Source organism: Ciconia boyciana, chromosome 9 (assembly GCF_034638445.1).
Source record: "Ciconia boyciana chromosome 9, ASM3463844v1, whole genome shotgun sequence".
Classification (NCBI taxonomy): Eukaryota; Metazoa; Chordata; class Aves; order Ciconiiformes; family Ciconiidae; genus Ciconia; species Ciconia boyciana.
In genome coordinates, this window is record NC_132942.1 from 463,583 (window position 1) to 478,750 (window position 15,168).

Genomic DNA, 15,168 nt, shown 5'->3' on the forward strand with positions numbered 1-15,168 from the left:
TCCTGCCCGTCACTGAAGCAGCAGACCAATGAAGACCCAATGTCATCTCCTGCTTCTGAAGTATTTCCAGAGCTCTTCCTCACACCAGCACTCAACAACACCTGAGTTATAACTTTCATCCGCAAGATTTGCCTATGGCTCACAGGGTGAAGAACACTGTCCGTCCGGACACAGACACCGTACCTCTCTGGCCTTTCCCTTCTGAAGACAGCAGAATGAAGGATACCATCTACTTACTCACAAGAGAATCGGTAGGATGCAGCTGTACGCTTTCATGAAGGGATGTAACTGTGCGTCCAACAAATTACATGCCTTGCCTGAGTTTGTTAAATTGCAACAATTATACCTGTTCTAACGAAGTAACTGGCAGAGGGGGGAGAAAAAGAGCACGGTCAACTCTGTCATACTGAAGCATCCCTACGCAAAGTCCATCAAAGTAGCAGAAAGCACTCCCAGGCTGAGCTAAGGTTTCAGCCACTAAACAACACAAAACATCTAAAGTAATGCAGAATTGCTGGTACCCTGGCAGTATAATGGGCTTGCTTTGTTTTAAAAAGTACTGTGATTTTAAAATTGCTACTATCAAACAGATCCAGCTTAGAAAAAGAACGTGTGTGTGTGGGGACTTACCCAATTCACAGACTCCCGCGACCTGTGGCGCAGCACAGACTATGGCACCTGCACCCACGTGTTATGCGGTTAGGTGGCTTGTTCTGAAAATGTCTCGGACATCCTTTTCATAATGCCAATCACAGTATCCAGGAGCCCCAATCAGAAGAGAATTTTAAAACACACCAATCCCTGCAAGATTTCTGTTAGAGCTCCGGTTTGGAAAACACGCTGAATAACAGCTTTCCATGGCTGCAGCGTGGGAAGTGCTAGGACTCTTCGGCTAGGGGTCACTAGAATTTAAGGCAGAACAGGATTTCAGAACCTGAAGTTACTCCAGAGGGAGGACACGCTCTACAGAGAAGACTACTGGATAAAAGCTTTTATATATTAATGGCAAGATTAACTGAAGCTCCACATTCCTCCTGTAATACTGCTCCTGGTAAAGAGATTGCAAAAGCGTAACGCTTCGCACAAATCCACGGGCAATGCAGTGTCCTTGTCCCTGTCTCTCTATAACAAGCTCTCTACGTTACCCGTTCCTCTTTTGCTAATGTGCCGTTACGGTACAGAGCAGGCTGCATTTTGCTTTGAAAGGGTCAACACTGAATCCCAAATACATGTGAATACATCCAGACCTGAAGGACAAAATATGTTTCATGGAGGGCTTATCAATATGTTACAGTTCAATAAATTAGTTTACGTTACAGGTTAAATTTGTAAGGATAAAATGCGCATCTCCTGCTGCACGCGTCACTTCACCACATTAAAGAACGCTGCCAGCAGAAGAACAAAGTTCTGGAAACTCCCCTCCCAAATAAGACACAAGAAGACAACCTAAATAGTTTAAAATACAACTTGATAAATCTATGAACAGGATGATACAAGTGGGATGCACTGAAAGCATCTGGTTTTTGCTGACCCTCACCTGGCGAGACAAGTACTTGTCAGGGAGAGAACCATCTGCTTAGTGTTCTTGACGCAGGGCAGCAGCTTGGGGCAGGAAGGACAGAGAGAGAGGAGCCGGTATCAAACGCATGGATCACACATCCTTGTCGACAGCCAGAACCCCAAAAAGTAGGAGCACAGCAATGTGTTTGCTGGTGCTGTCCCCTTCGTGCTCAAGCAACAGTCACACAGACTCGCACCTAGATTTCTCCTATTTTAATTCACAGAGGAAAGAAAGCAAAAAACTAACTCATGCGGATACTAGTGAGACATGCCCTGGAGTTCTCTCCCCATCCTTTCCAGAACAACTCGAAACTTTAAGGAGAATGGTTGCTGAACTTGCTTCTCAGCACACATTTATGCACCAGTGTTATCCAGATCCCCCGTTTCCTACTCCACGCAAACGGAAAGTACAAAGCCAGCACACAGATTTTAGTCCTCAAAAGCAGATCAACCCTGTGGCTACTGGACACAAATTTGTTTTTCACAGATGGAATTTATTTCACTAACCTGAGCTTTGCCAGCGGCAGCTTTTGGAGGATTCACTACACGGCAGTGGTCTGTACAAACACACAGTAAAACTCACCATGCTCTTCTGTTTGTTTGCAAGATGAAAAGATGACGACTCTAAAGGTTTCAGTTTTCCCCAAAATTTAACACAAGACTCCCTTTGTTATTTTCACGTCTCCTCATTCTTCTCAACCTATTGTCACTGGTTCCAACTTCTGGAGTACTCGAATAGGAAGAACCCTAAAAAGAAATCTTGAGGCACAGACCTGCCGTTCCCGAGTACCCTTCAACAAATAGGTCCTCCCTACACAGCAGTCTCTATACTATGCTGGTAACTGCAATTTTAAACTAGTGAGATGAGGTATCAATACTTCTGCAGTCAGCTGCAAAATCCATGCAAAGAACAGGGTGTATCAGCTTCTATCAAACTCATTTTCCTTCCAGCTCAGTTATCTCTACATATTATTGCACTCACAGCTACAAATGCACTGAAGACATCTTAAGAGCTGTAGATGAAGCAGAGTGGGAAAGGGAGACACAAGGGGCAGACTACAGTGGTTTATGGAGGCTGTTCCCCCCTCCAGTCCTTCCCACCCCACGTCCCTCCTTGAAAAGCTGGGCTCTGTTGGTGCCAGGGATCCTCACCGGCCCTTTCACACCGCCCTGGCTTGCGCGCCCTGTACCGAGGGGCTTCCCTTAACTTCAGCCTTGCTTTCACCTTTGGTTACGCTCCACGCAATCCCTTCCTCCAGCTCTACTTACACCTGGAATAAGGGGAGCCTATTTTCTGACACGGACAGATACAAAAGGAAATCCACCTCATTTCACTTAGGTGTTTCTCTTTTTCTGCCACAATGAAGACCACCTAACCTCCATTTTCTTGATTTTTTTTAAAACCTTCCCATAATATTTACATTGTGAAAAACAATTAGGGGAAAATCATAGTATGGCAACATAAGTTTTCACTAAAGTTTTAAGTAAGTTTCTGCAGAAATTAACGCTTCATGAATAGCTTTGTGCACAAAAATAAATAGTGAGCGTGTAATAGCTCTCCTCCAGGGAGCTGGAATGTTAACAAGAACTCTGACAACTAACGAGCTCAGTTTTACAGCAGTGAGAACAGATGCACATAGAAGTTAACTCTGTTTTATGGTCACACGTGTGTCAGTAGGTGGGCTGGGAAGTAAAAAGTATTCCTACTCCCACTCCTTTTAACTAGTACATGACTGTCATGGTTTAGCCCCAGCCGGCAACTAAGCACCACGCAGCCGCTCACTCACTCCCCTCCGGTGGGATGGGGAGAGAATCGGAAGAGCAAAAGTAAGAAAACTCGAGGGTTGAGATAAAAACAGTTTAACAGGTAAAGCAAAAGCCACACATACAAGCAAAGCAAAGCAAGGAATTCATTCACCACTTCCCATGGGCAGGCAGGTGTTCAGCCATCTCCAGGAAAGCAGGGCTCCATCACGGGTAGTGGTTACTTGGGAAGACAAACGCCATCACTCCGAATGTCCCCCCTTCCTTCTTCTTCCCCAGCTTTATATACTGAGCATGACGTCCTGTGGTATGGAATAGCCCTTTGGGCAGTTTGGATCAACTCTCCTGGCTGCGTCCCCTCCCAGCTTCTTCTGCACCTGGCAGAGCACGGGAAGCTGAAAAGTCCTTGACCAGTGCAGCAACAACTAAAACATCTCTGTGTTATCAACACTGTTTTCAGCACAAATCCAAAACATAGCCCCACACCAGCCACTATAAAGAAAATTAACTCTATCTCAGCTGAAACCAGGACAGTATCCACCCCTTATTCCATACCATTTACATCATGCTCAGGTCTCACACTATCCAATACATTCTCATTACCCACCACCACCCTTCCCATCCTTTGATATCACATAACATTCCCTTAGTCTATGGACCACGCCTACAAAATATTTGTAAAATGTCCAGAAATGTCCACAAGATGTCCACTGAGTTCATTTAGTCCATGACTCTGGGCTTCATCTCTTATGGTTGTCACTCAGGACAGGAGAGGTGGTGTGTTTCTTGGAGTTATTGGGCACCAAAGCCAGCTCAGGTCAGGTCACTGCTGCACCTGCACTGCTTCTTGTAAGGCTTCTCCTCCATTTGTTCAGGTGGTTCTGGCTGTAGTAATTCCTGTAACATGCAACTCAAATCCTGGGTTACAACAATTTAAAGGTATTTCCATTACAATGTCCACCCCTGGTCCCTTTGGACCAGACCATCAGGTTTAACATTGCAATGAAGTCCTCCCCTTGCCCCTGCTCCAGCTTGGACTTATCCACAGAATGTAGTACCTTCAGAAGTAAACGTGCTCCAACATGGCATCATGCACAGCCACTGATGCTTCGAGGTGTACCTGCTGCAGCATGGACTTCAGCACAGCCACAGATGCTTTGAGGTGCTCCTTATCCAGTGTGGACTTATCCTTGGGCCACAATCCCTTCAGAGGGATACCTGCTGTGGCACAGACATAACCATGGCCACAGACGTTTCAAGATATACCTGCTCTGGCATGGGCTAATCCATGGGCACAGACGCTTTGGGGTGTCCTGCTCCCACGTGGATTCATCCACAGGTCACAGCCCCTTCGACTCAAGTTCACACCGGAGTTCCAGCCTGTCCAGTGCAGCAGCACAGAAACAGCAGCGATGCCCTGGCCATCTGCCAGCCCAGGCGCATCGCCATTGCTGTTATCAACGTGTTCCCAGGCACAGCACAGTAAGATGATCAGCAGTACTGCAGCACGGCAAGCAGCGAAAGCAAAAAGCAGCCACTAACGAGCCCTAGACTCTAACATACAGTAAGGCAAGCTAAGTAAGGCATAACCTCACACACTGGGAAATGTTCTCTCTGTACATCACCCAGTCCCATCAATATTAATGGACTGTCATATGCAACTCAAATAGATGCTCTCCCACTGCTATACAGCATCATGACTCATTTCGTTTCAGGACTGAATGCAATGCAGTTAGCAGCAGACATCATAAAACTAATCAATATCCATGTGCAGCCTTTGCCCAGGCATATTTGATTTTTAAAAGAGTTGTTCAAATTCTTAGAATAAAAAGGCATTTAATTTGCATGCAAGGAAGACAGAGACCAAGCTTGCAGGCAAGCTTTTTTTATACATCAGTATCACAAGACACGTACTTTATTAGTGAAATCCTATCCTTATAGCAAGAACTGCTGTTTTGAAAGAAACAAGTCCAAGAATTACAGGTGATGTCTACGTGGTCCACAGAGAATTTGCAGAAGTGACATCAGCAATAAAACTTAAAAAACACAACAGCATTCTTTAAATCAATCCTCTCCAACACATCGAATGAGGGCTCAGTTACTAAAGGCTTTTTTTCCAACCTGGTGTCTGTAATATTGCAGTATTCGTGCTCTAGGAGTCAGGAGGTACCAAGGGCCAAGAAACTCTGCTGCTCTCAGCACTTCCAGCGCAAAGCAGGAGTGAATGATCCCTGGTGCGCGTGAGAGCTACAGCAGTGAGGGCAGGAACAAATCCTGTCAAAGACTGGTAGGCAAAAAATTTACTGAACGATGTTTATGGCAGTGAAGATCCGAGGCAGAACGCTGCAAACTGCCCAGATATTGAAGAGACTCACTGTCGCTCTTACCAAAGCTCCGGTCTGATCTCCAACAAGCACCACAGAGCCTCCGGAAAACGTCAATCTTTCCATTGCCTGTATGCGGATATTTCATCCTCACCCTCTCCCTTTCCCCCACAAACAGCTTTCCTTTGAATTCATTTCCTTCCGTACAAACTCCCCCTCTGCGACCACAGTCAGGCGTTACCTACAGCGAGCTGCTGTGCCAAGCCTGCCGGTGACTCCACAGCACGCTCCCCGGCTCATCACCGGATCGTGCAACCACCGCTGGCACAGCAGCCGGCGTGGGACCGAGGACTGCCGTGTCCTCCCCAGCACGGGCTGCCCAGGCACGACCACGCTTCAGGGGTTCCCTCTGACAAGACAGAATACGGGCTTTTTTTCCAAGACACTACTGTGGATTAAGGGAAGTAGTTCTTGGAAGTGATTAATAAGGCCTTGCTGGTACGTCTTTAACCAGTGCTCATATTATTTCTAGGCCTGCAGCAAAATTCCTAGCAAGCTTACACCCAACCATGAAGGATTGCTTGAATGCCAACTAAGAGATTGCTGGTTCTGTTATTTGGGGCACTTTTCATGTATGTGTCTGGACTCAACTATTAGAGAAGACAGGAGGCCATGCCACAGCAGTCAGAGATTAAAAATGGAAATGAGGAGTTCTGGATAATTTTTCTCAATGTCTTGGACACCTGTAAGACAGTTACATTTCAGCTGTAAAAACAGGGTGCGTAATCATGTGCTCATAACCTTATATATATATACACCTTATATATAACTAGCTTTTCTTTCGTTAAGTGCTTAGTATTTTGAAGAGTTCAGATGTCCAACCTCACATTCCCACTGCCAAAAACTCTTCATGAATGTCTTCAGCAGCAGCTGTTCCTGAGAAATGCTTTGAAAACATGGAGAAAATGTCATCAAACACATGGTTGTTTGTGGCTTCTTCAAAACAATCATATAAAATGAGACAGATGTGTATATAAGCACAGAAATCTTTGCAAAATGCCAGTAACTGAACTTCACTAAAAACGTTAGACAACTGTCACACACATAGACATTAAACTGACATTAAAAAAGCTGCAGTGTAAGGCATTTACAGGTTAGCAAATGTAAAAAATCAGGATCAAAGGCTCAAATTAATCTGGTGGTTACTCAGGAGAAGCCAAGGTGAGGCAGCAGACTTAACTGAGAGCTTGGCAATTCCTGGAGCGCACATGCACGTATTCATACCCACTCACGCACAAAACCCTATACCTTGATCTAGAGCAACGAGGAACACAGCAAGTCTGCACTCAACAAAACCACACTCAGTCTTTTAGACAAATGTTATCAAATAATGACTATCCAAGTAAAATGAGGGTCTAACTTTTACAGTGTCCCTGTAATGACAAAACAATAAATAGTAAAAATGTTATAAACAATAAGGACATAACAACAGCATAAGCCTTATCACAACGATTAGAAAAAGAGGTATTTGTTCACTGGTTTGCTTAGGTTAGAGAATCAGAGACCTTGTTATTGTCATGACTGTATAAAGAAAATCTTACATATAAAAATACTTGTGTCCCAGATGGGCTTGACTGCCATATTTACTTTCCAGTTTTTATAATTCGCACTTCAAATCTCTGAGGAAAAAAATTGCTGTAACAGCTGTTGATTTGTATGAACTAACTTGCATAAATGTTCTCCCTCCTGTCCTTCAGGGAGAAGTCTGAGTAAACATGAGCCAGGGAAATCTATTCCCTTAGGAAAAGTCATCTTCTGGCAATCCGAAAAACTCAGTCGTTTGCGAAAATAAGTCATTTCAGCATTACAGCTTTTTCCCTGATGGGTAAGTCTAGTCACGGTGACACCAGATACAGCACTGGACAGGACTCCAGTGCCGTACTCTCCCTCTGCCATCTGGCTGCCAAAGCACCGCCGTGGCTAAGGAAGGGCCACCGTTCGCCTGGCCCCGGCTGCCAAGCCCTGCGGCTCCCTGACTTCCCTTTCTCATGGACAACCCAGCCAGGACCAGCAACTCCCTTCGCCTACGCTAGCGCTCAGCTGTGCACGCCACCTTCCAGTTAAGGCCACAGCTAGCTGAAAGACCTATTTTTTGGCAAAAAACCCTCTGCAGTTGTTAAATTAATTTTTCTTTCATGCTTCAATAAATGTGGAAACATCTGGCAGACCTTCTATCTTCTGATTTAAAAAGCAGCATTTCTCCTGGGAAGCGAGTCCACCCTCAAACTCCAGAATTTCTCTGTTAAGAATTTAAAAATTGATTACATTTAAAATTCAAAAAATCCCAAACTTTACATTGGATGTTACCCGGCAAGAGAGTTATGCTAGTGCTTTAGCAATGCACAAGGGTCTTGAATCTTTCCCGCGTTTCTATTACAGCACTTTTTCCTGCTGGCAACATATTGGTGTTTACCTAGCTCTAACCTAGGCAGCGAGAGTCCTGCCCGCCTGACAGCGTGACGAATTGACCCTGAAGTACTCCCAATGTAATTCCTACCATATAAATAGTGACTAAAGACCAGAATTTTAATTGGTGCCTAGTGAAGCAGACAGGAACCCCAATGTTTTTGCCGATCTGTTCTTCTATACTGAAAAGCTCCGAGTGACTGAGCTAGCAGACCCCTATGCTCAGCATGATGGTATTATGCAGCACTTATTATTGAGAGTTGCATATCCATGTATGAAACTTCAGGAGCTTCTCTGGCCACTGATAACAGAAGTCTACTGGTTTGGGATGAAACCTAGAAAGCCTAAAGGAAAGCACCAACCACTGAGTTACCTCTGTCAGCCCCGTGCTCAGCCCCTGCTAGTGAGTCTCATGTGAGAGTTACAGAAACCCTTAATTACAGAGAGAGAATTGTTAGTGATGTCTCTCAAACGCAGACCATCTTCTCATGGAGCAAAACCACAGCGAGGAGCCCAGCAGCAGAGTCTACGGCAGCTGGATCCCGTCCTCCACCTTGCACAGTAAAATCTTAAAGAAGAACGGGCTGCCATTATTTACGAATGCTCGAGTAGTTATTTTTGAGACTCTGGACAGGCAGAAACGTGAACAGGGAGGTCAAAGGGAACAGCTTTCATCCAGAACGTACGCATACAAGAGGTTAAGCGCTGTGGAGCACACCACGATCTAACCAGGGACGAACTCCTGCACAGCCCGCTGGGCAGGGGCCGGCAGCAGGGACTCTGGCACCAGATCCCCTGCTCTGGTGACACGGGAAGAGCAGAACCCAGTGAGGTACCCAGTGAGGTACCCAGTGAGGTACCCAGGGACGCACCGCTCTGCGCGTACGCCACAGCCTGCGTACAAGGGGCCCGCGGGCGTGCGAGAGCCTGCAGCAGCCGTCCTCTCCTGCTTGGCTTCTTCGAGTCCGATGGCGTGACTCAGGGTCGACTCGGAGCAGACGGCGGGTACCGCTGCTCTCACCCGCTCATCTGGCACTCCAGAAACCTGGCCTCTCCTTCAGGGCCACGCCGGCCAGCCGGGTGCCCGCTGCCAGCCGCCCCATGGCTCCGCTCCCTTAACGCAGGGAAGGCGAGACCAGCCCTCTGCGAGCACTCGGGAACACAGCAGTGAAACAACTCTTCAGGGACGGTGACGAGCCCACCCTGCGGCACCTAACGGGGCAAGAAACACCGGAGCTGGACCCGTGCTGCACGAACCTCCGCGCACCCCCAAGGCCGGCACGCCCCCGGGCAGCGCACACCTTCGTACGAAACGCTGCCCAGAGCCAGGCACTCCACGCCGCTCGTCCAGAACGGCGGGACAGCCTGCCCAGAAGAAGTACGAGACCCCGGAGCTGCTGGCCCGGCTCCCTGGTGCCGCTGCAGCCGGAGCAGGGCCGTGCCCGGGCAGGAGCCGCCGGGCGGGCCAAGGGGAGCGGCGGGGCAGAGCCCCCCGCCAGCGGGGCGCGCCCCGCCGCCCCCCGGCCTCGCCGCCCCCCGACCTGCGCTTGCAGCCGGCCCGAGGGACAGCCCGGGCGCCTCCTCCGGGCCCGCCCGGCCGAGGAGCGGATGGCGGCAGGACCCCGCGCCCCGGGCCACCTGGCCCGGCCCGGCCCGGCCGGCCCGGAGCATCCTCCCGCCCCGCAGCCTGCGCCCAGCCCCGGGCGCGCACGCGCGGCGGGCCGCCGGCCGCTGAGGCGCGGGTGGCGGCTGTGGCCGGTGCGGTGCTGGCGGCGGGCGGGAGCGGCGGGGGCGGGAGCGGCCTGCGCTGGGCGCGCCGGGCCCTCGGCCAGAGCTTAGTGGCGAGACGCGGGTGGCCGGACAGGGGCAGGCCCCGCGGGGAGCGCCCCGTGAGGGGCGGGGCGGGCCGCCCGGAGCCGGGTTTCAGCGGGAAGCCATTCCCAGCGAAAAATGGGGTTTTTTTGCAAAAATCCCCCGTCTGGAAATGCTGACATTTTCCTGAAACAGCTGATCCCTCATCGGGAGGGAGAGGCTGCCACGGCACAGCCGGGCGCCGCAGCCCTGGTGCCGCGTACGCCCGCTCCTGTCAGGCGGGCGGGAGCTGCGGCCCGGGCGTCCTCGTCAGGGAGCGGCTCTCGGCGGGCGGCGAGGCCTCGCCCTCCCTCCGCTCGGAGCGGCGCAGGCTCCTCAGTTGCTGTGAGTAGTCGGGAGCATTTTTATCAGTAGAAATCTGTGGAAAGAAGGTTTACGAACCCCGAGCAGGGCCGTATTAGGTACTGCCTTTGTTTGTCACCTGAATTAAAACTGTGCCTGAAGAGTTCGTATTAGCGACTGCTTCAAACGCAGCCCAGTGAGTTGACGGGCGGCCTATTGATCCCACAGCAGCCCAGCCATTCACCACAGCAAACACAATGTCCAAGGTGTCACTTTCCAGGGCTCTTGAGAAAGTTGAGAGTTAGAAATAATTCCTCTAAAACTCATTTTTGCCTTTCGTGAAAAAAACCCTGCTCTGATACTGAGAAGCTTTTCTTAAACAAACGCTGCAAACAACACTGAATGGAGCTGGGCAAGTGGCCAGTAAGGAAACCACCGCGGGGGTGTCGTGCTGTCTGTCCGTCCTCCTGCCCATGTGTGCTGCTGTGAGCAGCCAAGGTACTGGAAAACACAAAACCCCTGTTTTCAGGAACTTTTTAGGTGTCGTCAGACTGCCAGACAAGGAGGAAGAATTTTAAGTCACAAATCCTTTTCCCTTTGAGGAGTTTATCTGAGTGGAATTAGAAAATAATACAGAAGAGCTGTGGGCATCGTGATACTGCTCCTCTCAACCACCATGTTGTCTACTTGCTTTTAAAATACTCTAGCAGAATTTATGGGACGTTCAAGTTTATGCAATAATGTTAAGACCTGTTTTTGTACATGTCATTTTTTTCGCATCTTCCAGTCATATTTTGTAGCTGTTCCCATTGCTCAGACATCACAAGTTATGAATCTCACTAAACTTAATACTCTTTCATAATCTTATCAAATTGTCTCATACCCTCAGATTCCAGATCTTTTCATACTCTTAAAACTTCAATTTTCCCATGTACTTGGCTTGAATCATCCAGTAAAGCTCATTCTGCACTTTGTATCTAGTATGTATTTAAGATTATTACATTACTTTTAATATAGATGATCTACATTGACCTGTATTAATATACGGAAACTTATCATGATATAAATAAAAACAGACAGAAATCTCACAAAGACACTTGGGTAGGCCATGAGATAGTCCTGTTAACTCAGTTATATCTCCAGCTGTACATTATCTCCCAATCCCATATTCTCCTTTTCTTTTGCAGGGAAGTAACAAGTTTGAGTCTCCCATAGCACAACCCTGTGACCGAGTCCAGTATCACACTTGCCGACTGTGAAACACCCACATTTTCTGGGCCCTTTTGCTGTTGTGTAAAACGGGTAAGATGATATTTCCTGTCCTCATGGCTCCATTGTGCTGCTTTCTTCATGTTTGGAAATTGCTTTGAGATAAAATGTGTGTTATGATAAAAGGAAGCAAGTTGTCCTTTGAGGCAGTGGATTTTTTGTGCTACAGTGAAAACTGTATTACAGAAAGGGAAATTCTGCTGAGCTGTCAAGAAAATGAGGAGCAGCAGTAGATAAAATCCTAATTTCTCTCAGAGCAGCTTAACACAGAGTATTGCTACAGCAGCAAGCACAGCTGAGAGCGCTACAGCTTAATAATATGCCTTATAATAGAAATGCCTGTAGTATTCTTTTAAAGCAACTGCAGTGCACTTCTGATTCCAGGCAATTTTTGATTATAATATTATGACGTGCTGTGAAGCAGCTTCATTCTGCTTGGGTCCATTGCCAAGCAGTTCACAACTACACTGACCACAAATTGGAAAAAATTTTGTGGTAGTACGAGTAGCTCTCTTTTTCTGTTTCACTCTCTCTTTAACAGTGCTGGAAATGATTGGGGGCATTAGTATTCTGATGAAGAGAGGCTGTGACAAAGACCGTGACTACAGGGCCTCCTGACTCTTCTGTGATGCTGCCAGTGATGTAGAGGGGACTGACTCCAATTGCACCGTTTTCGAAATAGCCCTAGCATGGTACGGAGAAAACAAACAGACGGGCAATTCATAACGCGGTCATAATGTTTTCAGTTTTGCAGTGTTAGCTTTGCACTTTGTATGGAAGAATGATACCAGGTGAGCAAATATTTATCTTCATGCAGGGATTGCAGATATTTGTGTGCCAATTTGTATGTGCATGTGTGTGTGTTTGTTTAAAAAGGCTATATACAAAGGTGATCATATCTTCTTTCTGCATGTGTTTCCCTGGCAGGATTTGGAAACCTCATGCAGGATGTGCTCTGGTGCTTTAGTCAAGTAAAAGGAACTATAGATATTGGGGTGACAGAAGGTAAGTTTATTTTTCCTTTTGTTGCTGTGATCAAAAAGAACTTGTTTATTATGTACATCTTGCCTAATCAGCGTGCAGGGGGTTGTTCACATGTTGTTGTTGGAAACCGCTGGCAAAGAGCTAAGTTACACTCTTTTCGTTTCTGCCTTCATTATGTACTTATGCATTTGAAAGAGATGAGTCTCTAAAATTAGCTATTGATCCAGAAAACTCATTTGAAGGCATTAGGGCTTAATCGTATCAATAGTCTTTGAAATAGATTTCCTTTTGGTCTTCAGCTGTTATTTACAGAATTTTTCAGGGAATTACAAGACGGCCTCTCCCACTATAACATTCTTTACTGGAATCAGTTGGGTTCTGTTTCTGGGTGACATAAGTATAACTTGGTACTCATTCTTGTATCTGGAGTTACAATAAATTGCAGTGCATAGGCCTCCACAGATACGGATCTGCGTGGCAGGGATTGATGCAGGCAGTTGGGCGATTGAGGAGCACAAGACATCCCCTTTCACACTCAGTAGCTTTCAGGGTGATCTGTGCTCATCAATCACTTAGGCACTTCTCTCTCTTGCACATCTGTTTGGCATTTAGCCAACACGTGGACTGCAAAAATGTGGACAATTGCAAAGAAATAAATGCATTCAATTTTCCTGATTTTAAAGTTGAATTTATTCATTCAGTTCTGTTCTTCCTATGATTGTTCTGGTTTAAACTTCTTACCGGGCATTTTCCTCCATTTTCTTACTCTCATTTCACATTTTTGTCTTCCTTTCTCTTATTTCATTGCCCATTAATCCATTAATTCCTTTCCCTTTCCATTTCACATTTTATTCCCTATATGTTCTTTATCCCTCAAGGATAACTGAAACCTTTATCACATCCCTCTTCTCCTAACCCTCCCAGTGTAGGCAATGGTTTTGTGCTGTAGGGAGGCCAAACAGTGATGAAATCCTGTCTTCCCGTGTGCGGAGCAGGTTGGTTTGCGTTACTACAGTGACCTTTTACATTTGCATGTAAATGTCTGTCATGTTTTGTTTGGAGCACCAGAGGACATGAGCTGTGTTCTCTGGGATCACACTGCAGACTGACCGCGTGATGGACGGGCCAATACCCGGAATATCGCATATGAGGGTGCTTCCCATCAAGACTTAGTTGCACTGGCAGAACTGTGCCAATGTTTTCAGTCTGAAACCAGAGCGTAGACACACTACTAGTAGCATTTCATCCCTCCAACTGAATGGTTGTGGACATGAGAATAATGCTGGGGAAAGAGCTTGCTAACAGGTGCAGCAATGCCTGGGGAAGTGTTGCTAAAAGTCCAGCTGCTCACAGCCCCTCATGTGGATATTAAGATAACAAATGCAGGAACTGAGTTGGCCTATTAGATATATTTCTTCTATTTTGTTGTACTTCCTGAAGTGTGATGCTTTCTTTAAAAGCACAGTCTCGTAAAACTGAGAAGAGGACTGAGTCAGCCTGAGCCTCTGACAGCAGAGCTCTGACTTCTCCTCCTGCTGGGACTGCGACTCTGCCCAGAGTACTGTCATCTGTTTTGCTTCAGTGGCAGTTCTCTGTTACGCTGCTTTTGCAGAAGAGGGTTTAATTCAGTCTGTAACTGCTAGAGACTACAGTGGGGCACAAAACTCAGGAGAATATTTAACAATTTGTTAAATCTCTAGGGAAAAAAATGCCATTGTGGTTAAAGCCACGACATTTTTTTACTGAGGTGTTTTTTTGCAAAAATGTCTACAAGTGGTTTAAGGTTTTATGGTAGAATCTGAAAATAATTTTAAATGGTCTTGACCATTGTACTTGTTTGCTAGTTCAGGATTAATAAAACAGTAGGTTGCCTCTTACTCACTATCCTTTTCTTAATGTAACCAGTTATCAACTGAAGGCTACGAGCTATCTTTTTTTTTACATTTGAGACTCAATGCTGGAGGAATCCAGAGGCATGATGACAGGGAGGGACCCCTGCAATTTTTTCTTGGAGTAACCTGGACTCACAGGACAGTAAAGGCTGATAGATAATACTTTAAAGGCTATATTCAGTGAAACCAGTAACAAAAGTGATCACGTTGGTTTGTTGAATCTGCTCAAAAGGTGCAAATGGCCTCACCATGACTGAGCAGAAAGCTCGGGAGAGTATTTTAGGTATGGGATTGGGCTTTTGGTCCTTATGCTGGTTTTGTGTTTGTATGTGAATATGTATGTGTGTGGATATACATGTACATACATGTGAATTACATGTCATAAATGTGTTTATATCACAGAGGCCTCACCTTCATCAAAAGTTTATCCATAACTTGTGACTTTTATGCTAGTCTTTGTGGAACATTTTTGACCTTCAGAACCCTTGGTAACATCCAGGCATCCCAAATTTACAAAATGTAGTTTCATTAGTTATTGGAATGCATGCAGTTGTGTATGGTCAGGTGAAAGGAGAGGTTACTATTATGTTTACAATGTTCTGCATCTTTAAATGTAGAAGAACCTGCCTCCTTTGGCAAGGATGGATTGTCATTCTGGCTTTCAAATGATACTTAAAATGTTGCCAAGAATAATTCTGTATTAATTCTCTTATCATATGCTTGCTCTTTTCCATGCACATGTAAAGCCGCAGGAA

At 46.5% G+C, this 15,168-nt stretch overlaps 1 long non-coding RNA gene across 1 annotated transcript; it reads left to right on the top strand.

Moving 5' to 3' along the window:
* Nucleotides 1–11,509: 11,509 nt before the first annotated feature.
* LOC140657037 (uncharacterized) lies at nucleotides 11,510–12,497 on the top strand. Its single transcript, XR_012044196.1, has 3 exons — nucleotides 11,510–11,570; nucleotides 12,079–12,229; nucleotides 12,465–12,497. It is a non-coding gene; the product is annotated as an uncharacterized lncRNA (long non-coding RNA).
* The last annotated feature ends 2,671 nt before the right edge of the window (nucleotides 12,498–15,168 follow it).